Source organism: Rhopalosiphum padi, chromosome 4 (assembly GCF_020882245.1).
Source record: "Rhopalosiphum padi isolate XX-2018 chromosome 4, ASM2088224v1, whole genome shotgun sequence".
Lineage (NCBI taxonomy): Eukaryota > Metazoa > Arthropoda > Insecta > Hemiptera > Aphididae > Rhopalosiphum > Rhopalosiphum padi.
The window spans coordinates 46,665,402-46,689,394 of NC_083600.1; positions in this window are offsets into that span (position 1 = coordinate 46,665,402).

Consider the following 23,993-nt stretch of genomic DNA (forward strand, 5'->3'; position numbering starts at 1 on the left):
ATTGATTTTGTATTGCTAATAATATCCATGGTGTATGATTTGTGGTTGTTTATATTAGGATTTTGGTTTTAGGTTAGTTAAGTCATATATGGTCACGACACGTGCAAGAAACGAAAACATTATTATGATAAATGACGGGCTTCCTCGTTCAACTACAAAATAGTGAATGAAAATTGAAACATTTTCACGCATTTTTTTAAAATGTATGCGTTTAATGCTACCTATATTTATTATTATAAAAGACTTATCATCAAACTAATATTTTTCATTTAAATCTTATTGTTTACAATTTTGAACATCATTTATTTTCCAATAAAATTTTACATATTTCCCACTTATTTTTCATGACAAATATGAAATAACTTGTCTGATATTTAATAAATAAATAAATCTATTGATTAAATTAAATACGATTTAAATCTTATTGATCAATATCTATAACAAATAATAGGTAATGTTTATACAAGGAAATTGTCAAAACTAGTTTTTAAGGTTTTTCCATTTATTTTTAGACTAAAAGAAAATATGAATGTACCTATTTGTTTTACATTAAAGTGTACTTTTTTTTAACTCAACTAAAAAGCTAAAATCAAGAATTATATCTTCATTAATTTAAATATTTTGTGAATCGATCGATGAAGATTCAAACTTTCCAAACGTTATCTAGAGAAATAAAATTTAACCATTGTAGATAATAATATAGGGATATTAATATGGGTAAATAAGCGTGTGTAATAAACCATAATATGTCTTAATCCAATCAAATAATATTCAACTTCATAATAATTTAAAATATGTTGCTTACAGAATTTTGACTTAAAGTTTATCTATGTTACAAGTATACTAAGATCGTAATTAATATAGTTTAACATAATTATATTATTATAGTTGTTGAACGTTGTAGCAAAAGTACCTATACATAATATAGTCGTCTCGCAGCTGTACGGAATTCAAAGTGTATTAAAGTACGATGAATTTACTATCAGAAAACTAATTATAATTTACAATTCGTGTTTCGATACTATTATATCCCGTACAATTTGTTTACATTTCACCATTTATGGGAAGAGGTACTAAAAAATGTAAAATAATATTGTCATCAATACGGCCTATGATGCATGTGACGCATCACGTATACTGTGTATAATAATAGTACAGTCACTGTATTCGCATTAAATAAATTCCAATTACCTATTCATGTAAAAAATAATATCAGATTAAATTACTATTAATAATATGGAAAATGTAAAATAGTTTACGAGTTCATTACAATGCACTAGCTGTATAAACCATGCACTTTTTAATAATTCAAAAAAAAAAATAACACAATAAATAATATGTACATACATTTTTAATATTATGTGACCATTAAAAATCAATAAAACTGACTAACCGCAATATTATGCACAAGGTTGTGCTGCGTGACAAATACATATAGTAATCAACAAACCAATAAACTACGTATATGTTTATAAGAACTGTTCGTAAATAATAATAAGTATAGTCAGGTCCTAAAAACAAATATTTGATTGGATTAAAATTTAAATTTAAACTTCAAAATATAATAAATACGGCCGTGTCTTGTAGGATCTTTATGGGCGGTACTACATCTGACTATAAAATGCCATATTGCCATGTCTTACTCGTTCTAAAAATTCCTCGTCCCCAGCATGACAGTGAATCGCTATCCTAGCCGATCGTCGTCGTCGGGGATGCAATTATAGTTCATAACGATTATTATCAGGTGCGATCGAATCCCTATTTTTACCCCCTCAGTTATATTCCGGGGTCTATAATCCCGCAAGACTCGCTTCACAACTCCTTTCCTAATAAACCGCATTCCTCTGAAAATAACCTCCCAAATTCACATCTCGCTAGGTGAATACGGATTTTCAACCTTGTAGACTAAACACTATTTTCCCGGATCTCGTTCATACTCAATATCCTGTTTAATGTTTAACACACTTAACGTATTTATTTTTTTTTTCTGGTCTAATTCGTGTGGTATTAAAACTAAATTAATATTTATAGTAACTTCGTACGATTAAGACATTATGTTTTACACGCCATTTTACCATCACCTCCGCTATAGTAGTATATTACCATTGTAAATACGAGCAGTTAAATTGATTGAAATTTTATAACTATATTGGCGATAACTTTATTTATTAGATAATTTAATGTATGTATAGTCAATTGTATGGCGTGGGATAGTTTGGACTGAGTTTGAAATTCGTATATGGACAACGAGTGATGCTGATATTGATATGATCCGTATTCAATGCGCTCCTTTATCTTTATTATTACACATGCATCGTGTGCTTTGGATGTTTGTTTTGAAAAAGATGATCACATTATTTTAAAATGTAATAATCAATAATTAAAATAAACTGAAGTGCAGTGAAAACGACCATTACGTAATTAATTTTCAATTGGTTAAATATAAACATAATATTAATAGTTTTTATTATACAATTTGACTGATTTCAAAGCTTCTACTAAATTAAATATGATTAATTTATTTAAGTGTTTGTTTGATTTATTATCCAGTGAATAAGCTATATTTTATAGATTTGTATTTTTTTTTTGTAGATAAAAAAAATAATATGATTAATTTGGTAATTTGTTTCTTATGAATTTTAATAATTCTGTATATTGATTTGAATTGATTCTTACCAGTAATTTTTTCTCTGTTAATATAATATACGTTTAAATTTCAAATGAATAATGCTAGTCTACATTGATAGGCCAGAGAAAAGTTTTTTATTAACGATATAAACGTCTTTAATTGATCGTTTGAATTGTAATTCTTGTCTGAAGAAAGTTGCATTTAATTGTTGTATTTTCTTAGGTATTCGTTTGCTCTCATAAATTATAAAATAAGTTTTAGCTAAATTGTTGATTCCGTGGTTTAGACTTTAAATAAGAAATTATTACTAGGAAAATGGTGAATATTTTATGTGGATTTTAATAGGTACTTTTTTCCATCTTAATAACATTTAAATATCTTTTATACCTCTTCAAAGTCTCTCATTTAAATTCTTAATCTGGAATTTTAATCTTTATATTTTAATAAAAGTACTTTTTTTTTCATAAGCTTTTAAAACTCTTACAATATGAATGTGAAAATTCATTTAAGATTGACATAATGACAGACGTTGCTGTCAAAAATATTAAGAAATGTATTAACATTTAATTTATATATTTTCAAAATAACTATGGCCATGACTTGTTTAATACACGTGTATATAAGTCATTAAACATGTTGTACACAAATTCAACGATTAAATTATACGTTACATTGTTTTTATGGAATTAATATGATTTTATTGTTTTTAATAATTAAAAAGCATACAAACTGTTTCACTAGTAGAAACTTAACCGTAGTCAATAGTTGCCGATCAATAATATTCAAGCTATACACATACGCGTTGTGTATAACAAATCTTATCATACACAGAATTCAATAAGTACAATGTTTATACATATTATGTCTACGCACTATGCGCTATCGTGCAGCTATTGATATTATGTATATAATACAACTGTTTTTTTTTTTTCCGAACGATTATAGCATAGGTAAGTCGTCGGTATAGCCTTAACACGCTGTACGTTTGACGTCAGAACATTGCTTTCCGTCAAATGCACAATATGTCAAAATGGTAATAAAAACTGTGACTATCGATTCGGAAAGCCGTATATAAGTTTGCACTCGGCACCTGAGTAGTGTATACATCATATTATTATGTGCATTGTATACACGAAGGCGGTGCCGTCACTGGGAAAAAAAAATATCCCGGACTTACAGCGGAATACGCGCACAGACATCGGCGTTTCCTTCATTCTATCGCTCCGGTTACGACCCTGCCTAAAAGAAAAAGGATAAGTAACGGCTTTTTTTCTACCGTTTTCATTCTCCGCAGACTATGAATATTCCCGAGTTTGTCTGCATCGGTGCACGTGGCTTTTATGTGATTTACAATACCGCGTGTTGTGTGTAAAAACATCACCCACGAAACTAAACCGAAAATTCAAAAAACAAAAAAGTCCGACTTATGTATTATTATAATATTAAAGCGTATAAAGAAAATGTCTAATACGTGAAGTTAAAAAGCGATCGGATTGAACATCTGCACCTGAATAATGCGCTAAATACGTAAATATGTTATATGGCCGCGTATAATATATTATATACCTTTCACGTCAAAAGTGAGATTTCTAGGAAAAATGTGCCATAAATTATAATATGTATAAAATCCTTGATAATATAGATCTTAGAAAGAAGTTTGACTTCGTTTATTTTACTTTTTATAGTGTTATCTAAACTCGTGATTTTTTTTTTCAAAGTTTGAATCTATACAAAAAGCTTAAAAAATAGTTTTATTTACTCTAACTTTTAGTTACATTTATTACGGGTCTTTTTCATACCTCAGCAGCATATATAATGTATACACATTCATTATTATACATTATTTAGGCTAAACTAAAAAGTTATGTTTTAATCCAGAATAATTTGCTTATAAATAATTAATAAAAATGAATAATACAAAAATAATTAATAACTTTTCAAATTATTTACGTGTTACAATATCAAATTAAATATTAAATAAGAACGTGTACCTAAATTCCGAATAATGGTTGGAAAATGAGTTGAATGAGTAAGTAACGAGATTGAATAATTCACCTTTAATTATCGAAGTGTTATTTCAATTTTACAATATTTGTATTGTTTAATCGTTGTTTACTAACTATTACTGTCAAAGTATCAACATTTTTTTCTTTACTAAGTTATTCGTTAGAAAGTTAAACAATATAATAATATTATGTTCCAGATGTATAGTTCAATTTTTATCTATTACAAATGCCAAATTACGAAATGTACAGTGTTCAATATAGTTTAAATTTATTGGTTCTATAATTTATCGTTTTTATTTAAAAATTACTTTTTTTTTAGTCCATTAATTATGTGTGAAAAAAAATCCACTTTTATTTTTAATTTGTTAATAATATTAATATTAATATTTGTTATTCATATTATGAAGAGTTGAATTATTATCTTATCTACGAATCAGTCAATTCTAAGAGTTTTTTTTCTTCATTTTATCTTACTAAAAACTTTTTAGTTATATGGACTGTTATATTTTATTTCAATCTTTTTGAACATTTCTCAAAGTTCTACCATATATTAAGGAATATTAAATTTCAATTTTTAAAAAACATAATATTATGTTAGTGGAAACTTTCATGTATAAATAACTAATAAGTCTAAATCTTTTCATAACATATTAATACGTGTTAAATATATAATGAAACAGAATTTGAATTTTTACCTTTTAATCTAACGGTACATACAATGAAAAAAATAGTTATTAAATTTCCAAAAACATATTTTTCATATTATTGTCATATACTTGAAATGCAATTTATGTTCAAATAAAAAGTTTTAAAAATTAAGCGCCTCTATATAACACATGATTTTCTTCTTCTTCTTATTATTATTATTATTATTGTGTTTATACTAACTTATTCATCAACAAAGATAGGGAATAAAGTATTATAGGTCATAAAAAAAATTCAGAAAAGGTTTGAAATATAAATAAACATAAGCCATTAAAAATTACAGAAATAATTATTATTAAACTTGAAATATTTAAAAAAAAAATTGAGTGTAAACCCACAATAATTCGAAAATAAGGTTATCAATATCATGAAAATTTTAAAAGCATTTATATATAGTTCATAGTAAGGATAAATAGAGGTAGTAAACTAACTTTTTTCCAAGCGTATCTCTGTATCACTCAGTTTTGCTCATCTAAACATTAAATGCTTTTAACTAATTAACCACTGGATTAGTGGTTTGAAATACGATGTTTATATTTCAAAATACCTCGAAAAAATACTGTTTTGAAATATGATATTAAAAATTTATATTATAATTCAAAAAAGTAAAATATTTAAAAATATTGTTAGAAATAAAAAATTCTTAAATTATCATATTTTTTTTTAATGTCATACAATTATTAAACAAATAAAAAATTGCTTAACTTAAAACTTTTTGAATGAATAAGAATAGATACTTAAATGAATCACCTTGTACCGTTATACCTACATCAAAGCGAGTTTCTCAGTTATTTCTACGTTTGGTAAGTTTGAATTTATTTTTATGAATAAATTAAATTTTTATCACTGTCTACTGAATTAACTTTTTTGGTAAAAACATTAAAATTTACAACTATAAACGTTTTAGATGTGTGTATATGTATGTAGGAATTATTTAATTCTTATGGTTTTATCTGATAATAATTGTATAACTAAGACTAAGCCAAAGTATTATATAATAAAAAAATAAAGAATACAATTGTTGTTAATTCAATTATAAATTCTTAATGCGGTGATTGATAATTCCGTAAGTAATAATTTATTGAAAGGCAATTATTAAAAGACTTAAAGTATTAAATGGATTGCTTTAACATCGAACAAAATTCAATACTGACATACTGTTTTATCGTTTTTCTAAAAAAAAAAAATACTAAGTTAGTTTTAACCCGATTAGGATCTATATAATAGCGCAGAGGGCGGTAACATCACTATATACTCTGGCAAAGCCTAATCGAGTATTCTGATAGGTTTTTGAGAGAAATACTTTGGATACACCCATCAATAACTTGCGAAGAACCATATTTAGACAGAATCTAAAAATACAATCTTCAGTTCAGTTGACATGTATGATATAACGTTCAACTGTTAAAAACTTAAAAATAAAGTAAATTATCGGTAAATCCAACATTGATACAACAATCAGTGTCTAAAAAATCATAATTTTACTTTTTACAGTTCAAAATTATTTTTGATTATCATATTTATTTACATGCCGGTATTATCAATCTTCTGTCTTACACACGTATATTATAAAAATTTATACTTATCCCTTATTTGGATTATGTTGTTAAAATATAATCTATTATAAAAGATATAAAAAAACCATTAACTGTGATTTTTTAGAAAATTTTATAATATTTATGTTTAATAACTAAGAATAATATAAAAAATAATAAAAATTATTAATTTTTTAAAAAATGAAAATATAAAAAAAATTTTCAAAAAAACACAGATAATTTTTATAACTCTAAACGCTTTTATATAAACTTAAAAACCCGATATAAATAGAAATGTAAATTGAAAATATACGAAAACAATGAAAAACAAAATTTTTTTTTTTTTTAAATATGTTTACTTTAAATTTTTATTAATTTTTATAATTGTGTGTAATAATAAAAGTATCGATTGAATGCCTATAGGTTATAAAAAAAAATAAAAAAATAATTTGCTTTAATGTACGAAAATATTCATAAATCTGTTAAATAAAATATAATTTACAATAATCTTGATTCCAATTATATACTTCATTGAATAGTGAATAAAAAATAAATAAATAAAATTATCAAAATATGTTTGATTATATTCATATATTAGAATACACCTGAAAATAGTATTAATTATTCTTATTTCTATGTAACCAAAATAGTTCTAAAAAGCTTAATTTTACACTAATGACAGGTTAGGTATAACTTGTAACTACGTTTTTGCTACTTTTCGGGACAGACATATTATTGAATTATATTTGTTAAACATTGACTACATTTTTTATGTTTACATTTTTATTTATGCTCATATATTTATTTAGCTTTATATATTATGCAAATTCTAGCACTGTCAAGCTTTTATAATCATAGTGAGTTAATGAAACACGGAGGGATGTATTTACAGAAACGTGTGTAATACAGCTATAAAAATTTTACGCTCTCTTAAATTAAAATGTTCATCAAGAGTCATTATATTCAATCATTCTGGTCAGTATTTTTTTTTTTTTATGTTTCATTAAGATAAATAACAAAATATTCCTATTTCAACGTAGATATAGAAAATATTCTTTGTAGATTTCTGATTAATCATTGATTTTTGATATAGAATTATATTTATATAAATGCCAAAATGCTGTATAAACTATGATTGAATAAAACGATATATGGTGGATGAAACTATAAGGTGCGATAATCGATTACTGTAAATTTACATTTTAGCGTTTTATGCTGCAGCATACGTCATATGAAAATATAATATTTTTATCTGTAATAGTTGTAAATTACATATATTTTCCTTGGATGTTATATCGAAAAAAAAAATGCAATTTGACGTTTTATATAATATTAATAATCTATTATGTAAAACTATTTAAAAAAATTCAAAAAATTGATTTTTAGATTCAATTATAAAATATATTATGCACTTTTATACTTAACGTATGACATAGAATTGATAGTTCATAGTTGTCCATGTATATATAGTTGTTATAGTTAAAGACAATGATTGATAAATGTCTTCAATACCAAAAAAAAATAGGCTAACAATGAATTTCGTACTAGATTTGTCATATTTTGTCAGCCAAAGAAGTAAATTTTCAAAATTAGTGGTCATAGATAACAAAATATAGAATTTTTAACTCGAGGACGAAATTTTAATTGAAAACTATGTTTCAGTTATTTTTACGGAAAACACAATGATCACATTCGTAAGCTCACCAAGTCCAACGAATAGAGACTAATTATAGTTGTATTTTCGTGTTTATTGACTAGCTTAGCTTATTTTCGTTAGATACAGAAAACAATTTCATTACCCAATAAAATTAAATAGGGCATTACTATTGTAATTTTATCTTTTGTCATTGATATTATCATAATCATTAATCACCTATATTAACCGGTAACCGTACAGCCGGACGACGGATACACATACCACCATGGGCCGATTAATGACTTTGGTATATCTGTTTAATGCGAAAGACCAACTCAACTAGCCACTGGCGACAATAGCCGAGCAATGTGTAGAATTTCAATATTTCCCAATTTCTATGGAAATGAATAACGTTTCCGGTCAATGTCGTCATTTCCCACATCAACGTAGTCGATCGTAACATATTATACATCCTGATAAGAAACGCTATTTTTGAGCTCTAAAAAATCGATAAAATAAATTATGTAATAAAAGAATAATTATTAATATACTACTTTGATATATTTTTACATTAATGATTCAAACTGAGAAATCTCTCACGTTATTAATTAATATTCTGGATGATAAGATGCAGTTAATCCGTGATCATCTGTGATGAATAGTTGCCTATAATAATATACCTATTACGTATTCACAGTATAAGATAAAAGTGTTAAAACTTTCTTTTTTTTTATGAAACAAAAATGTCTTACACAAAAAAAACCTAGTAAGTATGTACTTGCTAATAAATTTAATAAATGCTTTATACCACTTGTTACAAATAATAACAAAAATAATAATTTTTGTACCATGCACAACAGTAGTCTATAAAAGAATTACACGAAAAGCCCGTCAGAGATGTTTTAACGGAACATTAAATAAGACTTGGCTAAATAGAAAAATTGACATCTAAATTTAAAATAACAGAAGAATGAATTAATTTATGCAATATAAAGAGATAATTTGACGTTGTGGTATTTATTAAATTATATCGTTACAATTAATAATATAAATACCATATGTTGAGTGTTTAAATGTAGAAATTAGAATATAATTTCTACACATTTATTTCAGTTTTGATATGAAAACATTAAAATATTTAATTTCTTTAAAACATTTATTTTACGAATAAATTAAAATGTTATTGTATTATGAATATTGTGAATATTGTATATATGAATAAAATTGTATATTTTTTTTCTGAAAATATTTACTTAGTAACCCGAAGGTTAAGTATAAATACAACTAACTAAAATTAGAACTATTTTTTTCTGTTAGTAAAATAATTAACTATAATATTACAATAAGTAACTACTTATATAGTTATATACATAAAATTAAACTCGGAATTAAACTTGTTAAAGTAGATTAACTTAGTTATTTAGACAATAAAGTTAAATTTGTCTAAATTAATAGTGATTTATATTGTTAAACGAATTGGTAGCCTAAAACAATCTTTTGCAGACACTTGTATAATTTATTCAATCTCAATTCATTAAAATATACACATAAAACATAAATGGTTCACTATCAGTTACAATGTAGCATCTATAAATTCGAGTATATAAACTTTGTAATCTTCACGCATACTGTACTAAGTCGAATACAACTTTATACAAACAATATTTTGAAGAAAAAACGTTGACATCAATCGTAGTTACACTGAATTAAACATCAATAACAGCAGTGGCGGCTCGTGTGCCTTGAAAGTGGTAGGGCGATATAAAATTTCTTATTTATGGAAAGTATCGAACACAAATAATATTAATAATAGTTATTTAATTAAATTCATTTAATACACATATAATGATAATGAAATAATAAAATAATAATTGATTACGAGTTACGGCGGCAAAAAGTAAATAATAAACACACGCAAGTTCGGAATCCGTGCATATCGGGGCATCGGGCGATTAAAATCATCGCCCCGGCGGCATCGGCAGTGTTATTATTGTGTTCCCCCTTCTTAGTTTTTGTATTCCGATTACAGTTATGACGGGCGACTTTTAACATCGCCCAAGAATCGCATTCGCTGCTCGCGGATTTCGGCAAATATTGTTATTGGTAATCGTTTCTCAGAAATTGTAAACTCCCATTATCTGATAATGTTTTCATAATATTTATTAGTGTAAATATAGGAAAAATGATTTTTATTTTTGACAATAATAATATTGTACTACAATATAAATTTGAAATTTTTTATTAAACTTATAAATTGGTAATAAATAATAATTTTAGAAGGGGGGCGACCGCCCCGTCGCCCCTATCTACGAGCCACTACTGAATAACAGACTTGTGGTAAGTAATAATAATCAGGGACGGCGCCAAGTGAGGGGTGACCGCCCAGGTCGCCCACCCGGGATAAGTTCTTGCCCCCCCACAAATATTTTAACACCTATTAACTGGTGTGTGACCGTGGAGCACTAGACCACTGATTTTAGAATAAACTATAGTATATTCTAAAATCAATGACAAGACCAAGCTGATTCCCCTTGAATATTATAATACAAACGAATTTTGAACACAAACAATATTCTGTGATTTCGAATAACCGGACCATGGCCAGCTGATTTCCTTATAATTTTAATCGACGAGGATTCAACAATCACTGTAGCGCTGTACTTTATACAGCTTACGAGTGTATTTATTTTTGATAAACATATTATTTCGTAATTGTAAATAATAAACAGGATGACTATCTTCATTGTTTAATCTCCGTAATCGATAAAAGTGCAGGGGCGCGATTCAAAATGTTTAAAAATAGCGGCTTAAACATAAATATGCTTATTTAAATTTTTTCTAGCCCAAATCTTACTTTGAATTGTACTTTTATTTTTAAATATTACTATTATGTATTAATTTTATGTTATATGCAGAAATGCACTTATACAGTTAAAATGTTTTCATATTCAAATCTTAGGTACTTTTAATTGTATTCTAGATTCTGAACGAAGTGAGAAATGTATTGATTTTACAACGATGTATGTTTTTTTTATTTTATTTTTTATTCTTATGTCTTCCATCACGTTTTTGAGTAGAAATATTGCTTTGAATTTTGACTTCTGTCCCTCTTTTAAAATAAAAATTCATCTAGATGGTGCTTTGGGGCAGTCAAAAGTAAAAAATGTCCAATAGTTTTCAAAAGCGTCAGGAAAAACCCTTAAAAAGTAACAAAAAAACGGGAATGTTTACGCATAATCAGTTTTCGACAAAATTGATTTTTTTATTATGCTATAACTCAAAAACGAACCGAAAAAAGAATTTCACCAAATGTTTATATAGCGTTATCTATTTACGTTTACGATTAAATTTTCAAAATATTTTGACCTTTTTTAAGCTATTTATAGATAATTGAAATTTTCGATTTTTCTAAGTTTTTATTTTGGAAATGGCTATAAGAAAAAATTGGCTATTTAAAATTTAATACAAAGTTGATTATAAATTGTACTTGTCGTAGTAAAAGAAAAAACTAAAAATCGTTAGTCACAATTTTTATTTATAAGCATTTGAAGTTCAAATGTTTAAAAAATATATCAAAATCGCGAAAATTTGTAAAATTTTTATGATTTATACCTAAGGTTGAAAAACCCAATACAATATTATCCATAAGTTTTCCATCAAGTAACTGTAAAAAAAAATTCCAGCGTTAATATAGAAAAAAATTTATGAGCATATGAAATTTATTTTTTTACGAAATCGAGTAAAATAACGATATACTACAATTTAAATATAGGTAATAATATAATATATCCTACTAATTATCCTAGACTGACAAATCGTCTCCGTTCAGAATCGTTTTTCGTTTATACAATGATATAATATGTCATTGCATTTAAATTTAACACATCCATTTTAGTGACCAGTGACCTACTCACCATCTCTACCATACAGCAGAGCGATATCCACTTGCCCACCTTTTTATTTTTAAATATTACTATTAGGTAATAAATTTATGTTATATGCAGAAATACACTTAAACAGTATTACAGTGTTCACTGATACATAAATCATTACCTAACTTTTTTTTAAATTATTATTGAAAGAAGTAAAATTGTTGACCTTGCCCATTCAAAAAATTTATTTGCCCTTTACCGTTCCCCTTCAAAAAAAATTCTGGCGCCGTGCCTGGTAACAATAACTTGTGATAAGTGTAAATTATGCATAGCAATGAATTACTTGAGAAACATTATATATATATACACAATATAATAATAATAATAATAATATAGTGATTTAATATGAATTCACATCACTTTTACCCTTAAGCAATACAGTTGGTCAGTTTGTAACCAAATATTTGAGAGTGCTGTATTGCGTAGTGCATAAAATTAAAATAAATATAATATTTATAGTCTAGTACTTCATATTATCAGATAATTTCTATATATTTTTAAATATTTAATTATTATTGTTTATTAATAATTATTATAATTTAAAAATTATCAAGACCTCAATCCTCATATAACTATTGAATTTATTCTTGAACGTTAAATCTATTATACTAGGTATCTAGATACATAAAGATTAATAATTCAAAAACTATTGGCATTTGATTTATATACACCATAGTTTAAAAAAAAATATATCATCTACATAATAGTTTACAATTAGTAAAAACGTGATTCTCATTTAAAAAAGAAGCTTATTTCGTCATTTCCTTAAATGGTATAAAAAATGGCCGGGATAATTTGCAGTATACAAAAATCAGAGTTTTAAAAATTAATTATTAAAGGAAAAAATGTGGATAAGCATGACTGGTAAATCCTTTTCTTTAGTCATAAGAAATATGGAATTATAAAATCATTCAAATTCCATAAAATGTATATTGTATAATAATATGGGTGGATGTTTCGAATAAACAATGCAGATAAGTCACAATGCAGCACAATCGCAGGCGACAGACGAGAAACATAATATATATATATTATGTTTCATACACAGTTAAACAGAGCTGTTCTTATTCGAAATGCATTAAGTGAATGTTGTATTTATAAACCTCTTTTGTATTAAACCGTTATGGCACTCAGAGGATGAATATAACGTTTTAACATAAAAAAGAATAATCGTATTTAACAAATCTCGTTAAAAATGTCATAAGTATTTTCGCCTATGTATGGTTACACATAACCAAAGGTGAGACAAAAATCAACTTGAGTTAATTTAGTCAAATAAATTTTAAGCATTTAATACACAACTATAAATTAAAAATTAACAAATAATGTTATTTAACTTTATAAGTGAATATCGATATGGACATACAATGATTTAAAATATATTTGGCTAGTTTTCAGCTATTTATATTAATGTGAAATATTAAGCCATTTTTAAATATTTTAAGTATTGTACTAAAAATAAATTTGATAAAATCATTCGTCATTGAATTGTATGGGACCGTATTGTACCTATTATACTTTTCCAGACGATTGTTATAAAAGTACTCAACAAGATGACTTACTAGAAAAGTTGAAAAAATTCAAAATGCTGGTAGAGATACTGCGAGATAGTCAGCAATTGCGTTATCTTTCATTACTATCATCGAAACCGACTAAATTGGAAAATTCAAACTGTGTAGTAAACATAATATTTTATTTCAGTTTTACATTTGGATCCAATCGACATAAAAATATGTCGAATGCTATCATTGAACGCGACAGTAGAAATAATAATAATTTACATACTATAGGACATCTAGAACGTGTAGACTGTGAAATGTATACGATATCATTATATACTAAAAATAAAAGTGCAAGAAAAACGTGTAGATACCAAATAGTATAGGTACACTCGTCACTTACTCCTGAGAGGCTGAGACCTAATGACAGCAATTATTAATCTAACGAAAAAAATGGGTCTGTTGATTGAACTTGTATGATGTATACACTATACAGTGCTATTATAATTTAATTTGGTTTATAACTATTGTACAATTATATTATATGATCCGTAAAGACTGAATGTCTCGTTTTATAGCCGTATGGTAGGCACGCACTCGCACTTTTGTCTGTCATTGCTATCGATTTATTAATATCGTTATTATACTGTGGAATAGTACAAAGATATTCACTTTTCGTTTTTTTTTTTTATTATTTTTTTTTTTTTTACCGATACGCGTGTATAAATCGACAGCGAACAATAATACAATGGCGACACGACCTTTTAAGTCACACTGCGAGTAAATGTGTGATCGATACAATTATTAATATTTAGGTCTGAAATACCAGGCACTTTGTGCTGTATAATAATATATCAAGCCAATGTCAGTAAATGCCTTTTACAGTAGAACGATATCAAACAGTATGCAAAAGTGTATAGAATAGGGACGATGTAGGGTAGTAATACATAGCCTTTATTCGACTAAATATAGTTTATAATAATATTTAATCTTAACACGACTGTCAATATAATAGGTATTATAGTAGTTATTAGTTATGTAGGTATAGTATATGATATTAGCATTGAAAAAATTCATCTTGAAATTATCAACGGTAGTTACTTAAGTAAATTATAAAGAATTTAACAGTATTTTTGTATTTTTACGGTTATTTATATATATATTTTCATTTAATTCTTAAATTTGTAATTAATTTAAAACGTTTTTCTGTTTATTATCCATTATAAAAATAAATATTTTTTTTGAAAACATAAAAATGAATTTAAACAGCTTAAAATAATGATTAAAGTAAAGTTTATAAAAAATGGTTATATTAGTTATATAATTTAAAACAGAGCATCGCGGTGATTCAAAATGTATATATTATATGAATCTGTATAAGGATTTCACACACAATTTTGGTTTTAGTAATTTTTTATTATCACCAATATTACTTGTCAATGACAACTAAGCTGTGCGCTCCACGATTTTTTTGTTTTCGTCAAAAACGAATGATACGAAGCACATCTGGTTTTTTACCCCTCCCCCGTGCTAGTGGTTGAACCAGAAGAAGGAGAAAAATATATTATTATTATTAATTTAATAAATCAGATCAAAATAAATTCTAAGTTGTTTATTTTTTGGTGTAGCATTCTATGTTTAGAGAAAACATATTGTAAACAATTTGTTCTACGTAAATATCGTGTGTTATATAGTAGTTATGCCTTACATCATTGGCTTTTATTAGTTTAAAATTATCTACCGCTGTGTACATGCAATACACCATCATCGATTACTGAATTACCTTAGAGGATAATAATATAAAAGATATTACGCGGTATTGGAAAATAATAGAATTGCTTTCATGAACTTAATTATACGCTATGAATTAATTGCAATTATTTTATGCAGGCGTGATAAAGGTAAATAATTTTATCAAATGTTTTCGTACGTATTTGTGCCCGTGAAATTTACGCATAATTTGAACTTTTTCATACAATTTAAATTGTATATTATAATCACACACACGCACACACACACACACACACACACACACACACACACACACACACACACACAAACCCCATGCAGATTTTTTAAAGGTACATTTTATAAAATGTGCAATCAACGCACTAGGACATAGTTCATAATCATAATAAATATATACATCCTATTGTACGCCCTTGTCGGCGACGGGCAATTTCAAATTATAAATTAAAATTTTTTCCCGGAACCCTAAACTCCTCCTTTGCGTGTACGCATGCGATTAATGTGTATACTACCCGAGTTTTACTCGTCTACGAAATACACGAATTAGCGATTCAGACAATTTCTGTCTACTCGCCGTGTACACCAGTGGTGGCAACCTGGGGTCGCGACCCCTAAGGGGGTCTCGGTATTTTATTAGAGGGTCGCCAATAATTTTACACCAAATGAAAAAAAATATATTATACACTTACATAATATTGGTAAAGAGGGGGGGGGGGTCGTATTATCAAAATAAATCATTTTAGGGGTCGTGGATCAAAAATGTTGTGCACCACTGTTGTACACGTTCACCATTCGATTAATAGGGCGTTTTTGCATAGCGCCGGTTGAAAATAACGTTTAGATAAATCCGCACTAACGTTATTAACCGAAATATTTCGATGCGCATGCGCTCCAAAATACCAGTACGGTTTTTTTTTATGATTTAACGTATATGACGTTGAACGCGTTATATCCTATATAATTGGTTTATCGCGTAATCGGTCATCAAACGTATAAATAATAAGACATTTTTAAATTGACAAATGTCTTCTTTTTTCTTAACACGGTAATGCAAAAACTTAAGTTATTAATTGTATTTCGATATAAATATTATGATTTAACTAAACGTCATTTTTACTGTGATATTCGACTCACGGTTATGTGCGACAAATCCCCGAATAAGACGTCCCTCAATGCGTAAAATTTATTTGTTATCGTAGAACGTAATATACTAATATGCTTCGCAAAATCAATAACTCGATTACACGGCTAAATATATGTGACCAAGTCGAATATTACGGGCAAGCAAAAAAAAAACACAAAATGTATTATTATTATTAGTATTATTTTTTTTAAAACGGATAATAGACATAGACATATTATAATTCAATCAAATCGCGCAACTTTCTTCCGAATTTAAAGTTTATTTGTTACGAAGTTTTAAAGACGGAATGGCGGCAATGCATATTATTATTATAATGATAATGTTGCATAATATATTATATGACGTAAGTACTGCATTATAATATCATATTATTATAATAATATTATGCATACGTACCTAAACACAAATTATTCGGTATTCAAAGGCGGTAAGGAACTGGTCTGATGGCTTAAAAGTTAAGACCGACCGACGTTATATTTTGATAATAATAATATGCTACTCGTAAATCAACGTTTCTGTTATTTTACGACAACATCCGATTTTCCTCTACGATAATGGTAGAATTATTATTATTATTATTATTATAATAATACCGTTGTCAGTTGAGAATGTTATTACGATAAAATATTGTCAGCGCTCTGCGTAAGTGATGTGTATACGGCCTATGCGAGTGATGTTATAGATTTTATCGATAAACATATTATAATAATACTACTACCGGTCTGCGGTGCATGACGTTTCAGACGCTTCCGTTATTATCAAAAATGTGATATTATCCGATGAGTCGAGACCTGTTGGACGCTCCCATCGCCGGAAACAATTGACCTTTGCATCGGTAATCGGATAGGCTAGTTGTAGAGTATATAGTTATTCAGGCGTTATTCAGGCGTTTTGGAGTGACGGTATAAGGTATAAACCGTTTAACAGGGAAACCAGCTATTTATTGTGTAACGGAGTAATAATATTGTTGATGTGGTCTTAACAATATTTCCACTTCTAGTTGGAAGTTTTTACAACTCGTGGTAATAACGCTGAGCGATGTTTATGGAATACCGAACCAGACTATATTGATTAATATGACATAAATTCATGTGAGTTAACCTAATAATTATTATATTGATGGGGTACTGTAAATATCCAAATACATATTGACCAAATATTCCATTTGCCAGAATTGTAAAATATACGGTAATCGATAGATCATATTTTATTATTTTACCATAGTTTATACCTAAAATAAATGTATTTGTATCATTTTCTCCGTTTAAATTCAATGATTCTTATGGTATAATTGAATATTTATTTTTAAAACAAATTTTCGTATTTCTCGCTTATTTAAAAAAAGTATTTACTATTATTTTTAAGTTATTAAAAAATAAGTGATTACCTACGTAGTGGGTACTCATTATACAGCGACAATTGATTACCATAAATATTTTCATTAAAATAATCAGAAGGTTGTTAAATTGCATTATTTTATATTTATAACTGGAGGTTTTTTATTGGAATATTTCTTACAATACATATAGGTAAGTAGTAAGTACATACATTACGTACTAAATTATACCCGGTAATATACGTGACAGAAAAAAAAAATGTTAAATATAATTTTCATGCACATCGTCTTATCGTACATTTTGTTACTCCAACAATTTGTTTGCTTCTAAAAACTATAGTGGAAAATGGAATAGCATATAGGTAATAATATTCTATACTTTATCTAAAATTATTGAGATTGTGTGGTTTTTATGTGGATTATTGGTTGTTTAAGAATTTCAGAGACAGATCTATAGTGCTCTGTTGTAGATTATAATGATATTATTATTGTTGTATAAGATGAGTTGTATTTACATAGAGGTGTCTGAGTAGGTATCAAATATTAGGATTTGCATATGTAGTATGAATAGATGAATTGCTCATACTACAATGAAAACAAAAATACAAATATACATACAATTATCATACAGACTGCATTATAAAATAAAAATGTAGTTCGTACGTTTAATATATTCAAGATCGCATACTCTTATACTAACCACGTATATGCAGACGACCACATACCTGTGTATATTGAACCATATTATATTGTCCTTTGTCTACACTCAAATAGCAGCAAAATATTTCTCAGCATGTTTTCGAGCAAGCTCATTTCGCCAGATTTATGGAGGACAAATTTATAATTGACGTATACATATTATATTCTCTTAAACAATAGGTATATATCATACAAACTATTTTTATTAACAAATATTAATCATTAACAAACATAATATGTGATATATAATATGTAAACTAATATTACCTATAAGTAAATATATTGATTTTTTTTTATTATTATATATTCCGTTTACGAGGTCAATGTTTTATTGTTTACACCTAGATAGTTCAAACGCATGCGAAATTTGATTTTAAATGATACAAAAGATGTAAGCATTTTTTTTTTTAGAAAAAAAGTCTTCAATTTATTTGTAATTGGCTAATATTCACTATATGATTAATATATTATTTCAACTTAACTTATTAAAGTTTGTGATTACATTATAATGGCCACCTATTTATCATGTACTTAACATATTATGGTAATATGATATTCTGGTGCCAATATACTAATGGTCTAAAAAAAAAATTTAATTGCGTGTGAAGGTTATATTTTTGCTAAGCTATTGTAATACAATCTTAACATAATAATACGTATCTCGTACAAAAACAATTTCCTGGCGAAATATACAAACGTATAAAATAAAGATTTATAAAGACTTCCATAAAGTCTATAGAGACGTTGCTAAAACGATATGATATGTTTCTCAATAATATTCCTCAATACAACACTAATATAGAATTTCTTGGAGAACTGCTTGATATTCTCAAGCGAAGCACCGAAATCCTCGAGGCAATACAGACCATTATATTTGATTAGAAACGCACGAAACATAATATAATACTCATTGAATCACAAAGTGTTCTCTAATAGAATATTTACTGGAATAAAATTATTGCAACAAACTATAATATTAGAAACATCAAAACTAAGCAAACATATTATAGTACTTATCTAGATACACGAATATTGAATTCACAGAAAATCTATAAAGTAATAAAATGGATAATAAAATGTTAAATGAACCTCAAATAATAATGGAGTACTTTTTATTTTAATCAATAATTTTATGACATCTAAACAAAATTAAAAAAAAAAAAAGTAAACAGTAGGTATGTTAGACATTTATAGGGATAATTAAATCAAATTAAAATACAAATAGGTTAGACAGAAAAATCAGAATCTATAAAAAGAAAATATGAAATTGTATTAAATCAACTACGCATAAGACACACGCCAGATGTTTACTCGTGAATTCCTTGTGGCAAATGAAGAATAAGCTCTTATGCAAGCATCCTATATATTATTGGCTTTTCAGTAAAACACAATTTAATCGAATGTCACATATATATGGTCCTCATCGTTTCTAACTCAGTATAATTCAATCAGACCAGATCCAGGCGAAAACACCGTTAATTTTTATAAATCAAATTAATCTGTGTAATGCAATAATAAATAATAAAATTGAAAAATGTCGAGTAGCATATTTAAAAAAAAAGTATAACTACTATTGCCATAATATTTATCAGGTATAGTATTCAGAGTCGTAGGTAAAATGGTTAATACAATAATTCGCAGGTACTTTAAGGTTTTAAAAGCACAAAAACAAAATAATGAAGTGTCGTCGACCAAAAATTAAACATTATAAATCGTTCGAATATCTGTGCGTCAGCAGCGCCCTGCCACAACACCGCACATTGATGTGAAAATGATAATAAACTTTAATTCTTTTACATTATACCTGTCACAATTATAAATTATAATGACACGTTATATCGGGAACGTGTGGTATGTTTCAGGTCGTTGTCACCTACAACCCTTATTCGTCGACTATACTATTAAAGCTATTTCAAGTTTATGTAGTAGGTGTAAATAAACAATGAAATGAGACAATTTTATTCGGCATTCTCTTCGGCTTTTGTAAACATGAGACCTAATAAGACTCGAGCTGTATTTTATTTTAAATTAAATTTTACTGAGGTATTTCCAAAAAAAAAAAAAATATAATTGACTACTTACGATTAATTTTTAAACTTTGTATTTATTTGTTTACCATTAAACTCATATCCCAAACAACTGCCAAATTAAAATTATCAACTTATCCCCGAATTACGATATAATAAAATATTTTGAAAGTTAACGCACTCCGGGTATCTGAAATATGCAAGTGTGCTCTACTACCGCACAGTGGAATCTTTTAGTTTAATATAATATTCATAGAAATATAAAACAAATAGTGGTAACGGCTACGAAAACACCTTGTAATCATTTACCTATTACTGTGTTAGTATCATAGACGGATTGTCGACGTCTGGTGTAAATGTGTAAGTAAACCGTCTCTCGGCGCGCTGTTAAAAAAGTTTTTTTTCTTAGCATGTCATCGTGATGGCATACCGAGGCCAATACTTTGAATGCCAAAATTGTTCTATGTTTTTCTATAAAATGTTCAGAAAACCAAATTATTAGCATATTAGTTACCATAATATTTTGATATACACGCAATACACCCGAATATTTAATCGAAAACCAAATTATTTTCACGGTTATATGGAGTATTTAACAAAGTGCATTTATTCAATTAATCTGCAAGACACCGCAGTGTTCGTTTTGTACTTCGCTTTTATATTAACTCATAAATATTCGTTTAAATCTATAACGCTTTATTTGGTCGGGACGTTTTGATGTCATTTCCGACCGGGACGAGGAAAACGTATAAATCTAATCAACGAGGAGAAACAGGTTTCATTGAGTTCGCAATTCAAAATGTCTCCGGGACAATAAACTTATCATTGACGCCACCCATATATTATTAAATTAGTACGTGAAAACTTTATTTTTAGCCCGAGAGGGAGGCGATACCATTATGTGCGTTTCGTATTAAAGAAATGCTCCACATACGCCGCAGCAAAAACAGCGCCATTGTCATCGCGTTGTATTGCTCGCTGTAGAGTTTTATAAGCTCATTTTTCTAAGCACAAAATCGCATAGCGATTTATAAATGTGGGCACTTTTGAACTATTCCGTTTGCCCTACTTTTCACATTATTTTGTTCATTAAATCCATCACTGCCACTATCGGCGAAGTAGCATTTATCAGCTTCTAGAAAATTTTCTTTTGGACATTAACTCTCGCAAAACTTTGTATGTAATAAAAACAATAGCAATAATAATAGCATTTTTTACGTACATTTATAGTATTATATTTATATGTAAGTTTTATGGAGATAAATTACGATAAACAATAAAATGGGCTCGAATTGTTTACGAATCTATTTTATCACATTAATCTTATCAACAAAATTGTATTTAATAATTTTTTCTTTCGTAGGTATAGACTATATATAATATAGTATATATACTATATACAATATATAGGTTTATCGTGATAAATTTGTTTTTCCGGTAAATTCGAACAAATTTTACTTTATTGTCTATCCTAAAATCGCAATTTGTTACATTTTGTTTAAGTGCGACGATGACTTGTTTATCCCGAAGACAAAACTTACGCGATAGATTCAACTTCCAAATCGTGCAAAATTCAACAGTAAATATTTAAATATTACGCGCACAATATAATACTTTTAATTTAACAATACGAATCAAAATTCTTATTACTTATATATTAAACGAAACTATACCACTGATTTATTTATTAAAATTCAATCTCCTACAGTTGTGTAAAAAATCACAATAGCAGTTTTTTGAAAATTAAATGAAATCTGAAAAAAGGCATCATTAATTATCCAATACTCCCTATTCATAGGTTTGATTAGTTTAATGAATATATAAACGCTCAAAATTATCTCAAAAAAAGGTAGGAAAATGTGATGGGTGCGTTAACTTTGAATTCAGTGATACATCATTGTATACGAAAAACGATTCTGAGCGGAGACAGATTGTCAGCCTATATCACAAAGTATATTTCATGATATATGTTTTGTTTTATATATATAGCAATTAAAGTCATTTATTTCATTTTTAATATTATGGAAGATCGATTAATTTTTTTCTAAAAATACGTATTGTGTTTATTATATTATTTAAATAATAATAACATATTCATTCCACATTATATCAATTATATAACTCAAAATTTTAAAACATCTTTCTGTAAATACCACAAAATAGTAAAAACAGATTCATATTATAAATAGATAATATCTTTAATAAATCAAAATGGAAATACGTACAGTAAAATTCATAATAATATAATATACTAATATACTTAAAAGTCCCCATTAATTATGTTTGTAAATTTTAATAAAATAATTACCATTGTTATTTATCGTTTGAAATTAAGCTTAAAATGTATAAAAAATAATTTATTTTTTATTTTTTTAGATATTATAGATTTTATGGTTTCAATATTCAATATAGACTACTTTTGAGGAATCTTGTACTTACTTTTCAAAACTTCAATATAAAATGAAAACATTTTGTGGAAGTTATTACTACATAAAATATTTGTAGCTTATAGTTTTTGTGATTTGGACAAATGTTGTATTAGATTTTATTGTAAAAAAAAATTGTGCCTATGTATTTTTAATAATATTGTATACAGATATAATAAAAACTTATGTGAGATCTCGCGTATTATATTTTGAAGAACTTTGACTTATCGGATGTTTTTATACCTATAAATAGCTCAAAAATAGTCAAAATATTTTAAAAATTATACCATGTATAGATAATGATAATATAAACAATAAACATATTATTTGGTGAAAAAAACTATGTTATTGACATTTTAATTTTGACTTGGTATTATTAATTTTGTCATTTTTTTTTTAATACTATTTTTATCTACTAACAAATAAAAAAAATACTAAAATTATTTATAATATATTAATATATACGATTCTGAAATAATAGTTTTAATATCTTCAATAATATATGTATTTCTAATAAAAATATACACGACTATTATTGATAACTCAAGTAAACTAGTATGCTCGTGTATATAAATATTTAAAAGAAATTCTATTTCTGAAATAAAATTTAAATAATCCACAATCTTTGAATATGTATACATCCAATGACTAAAATTATCCGCAGTAAGAC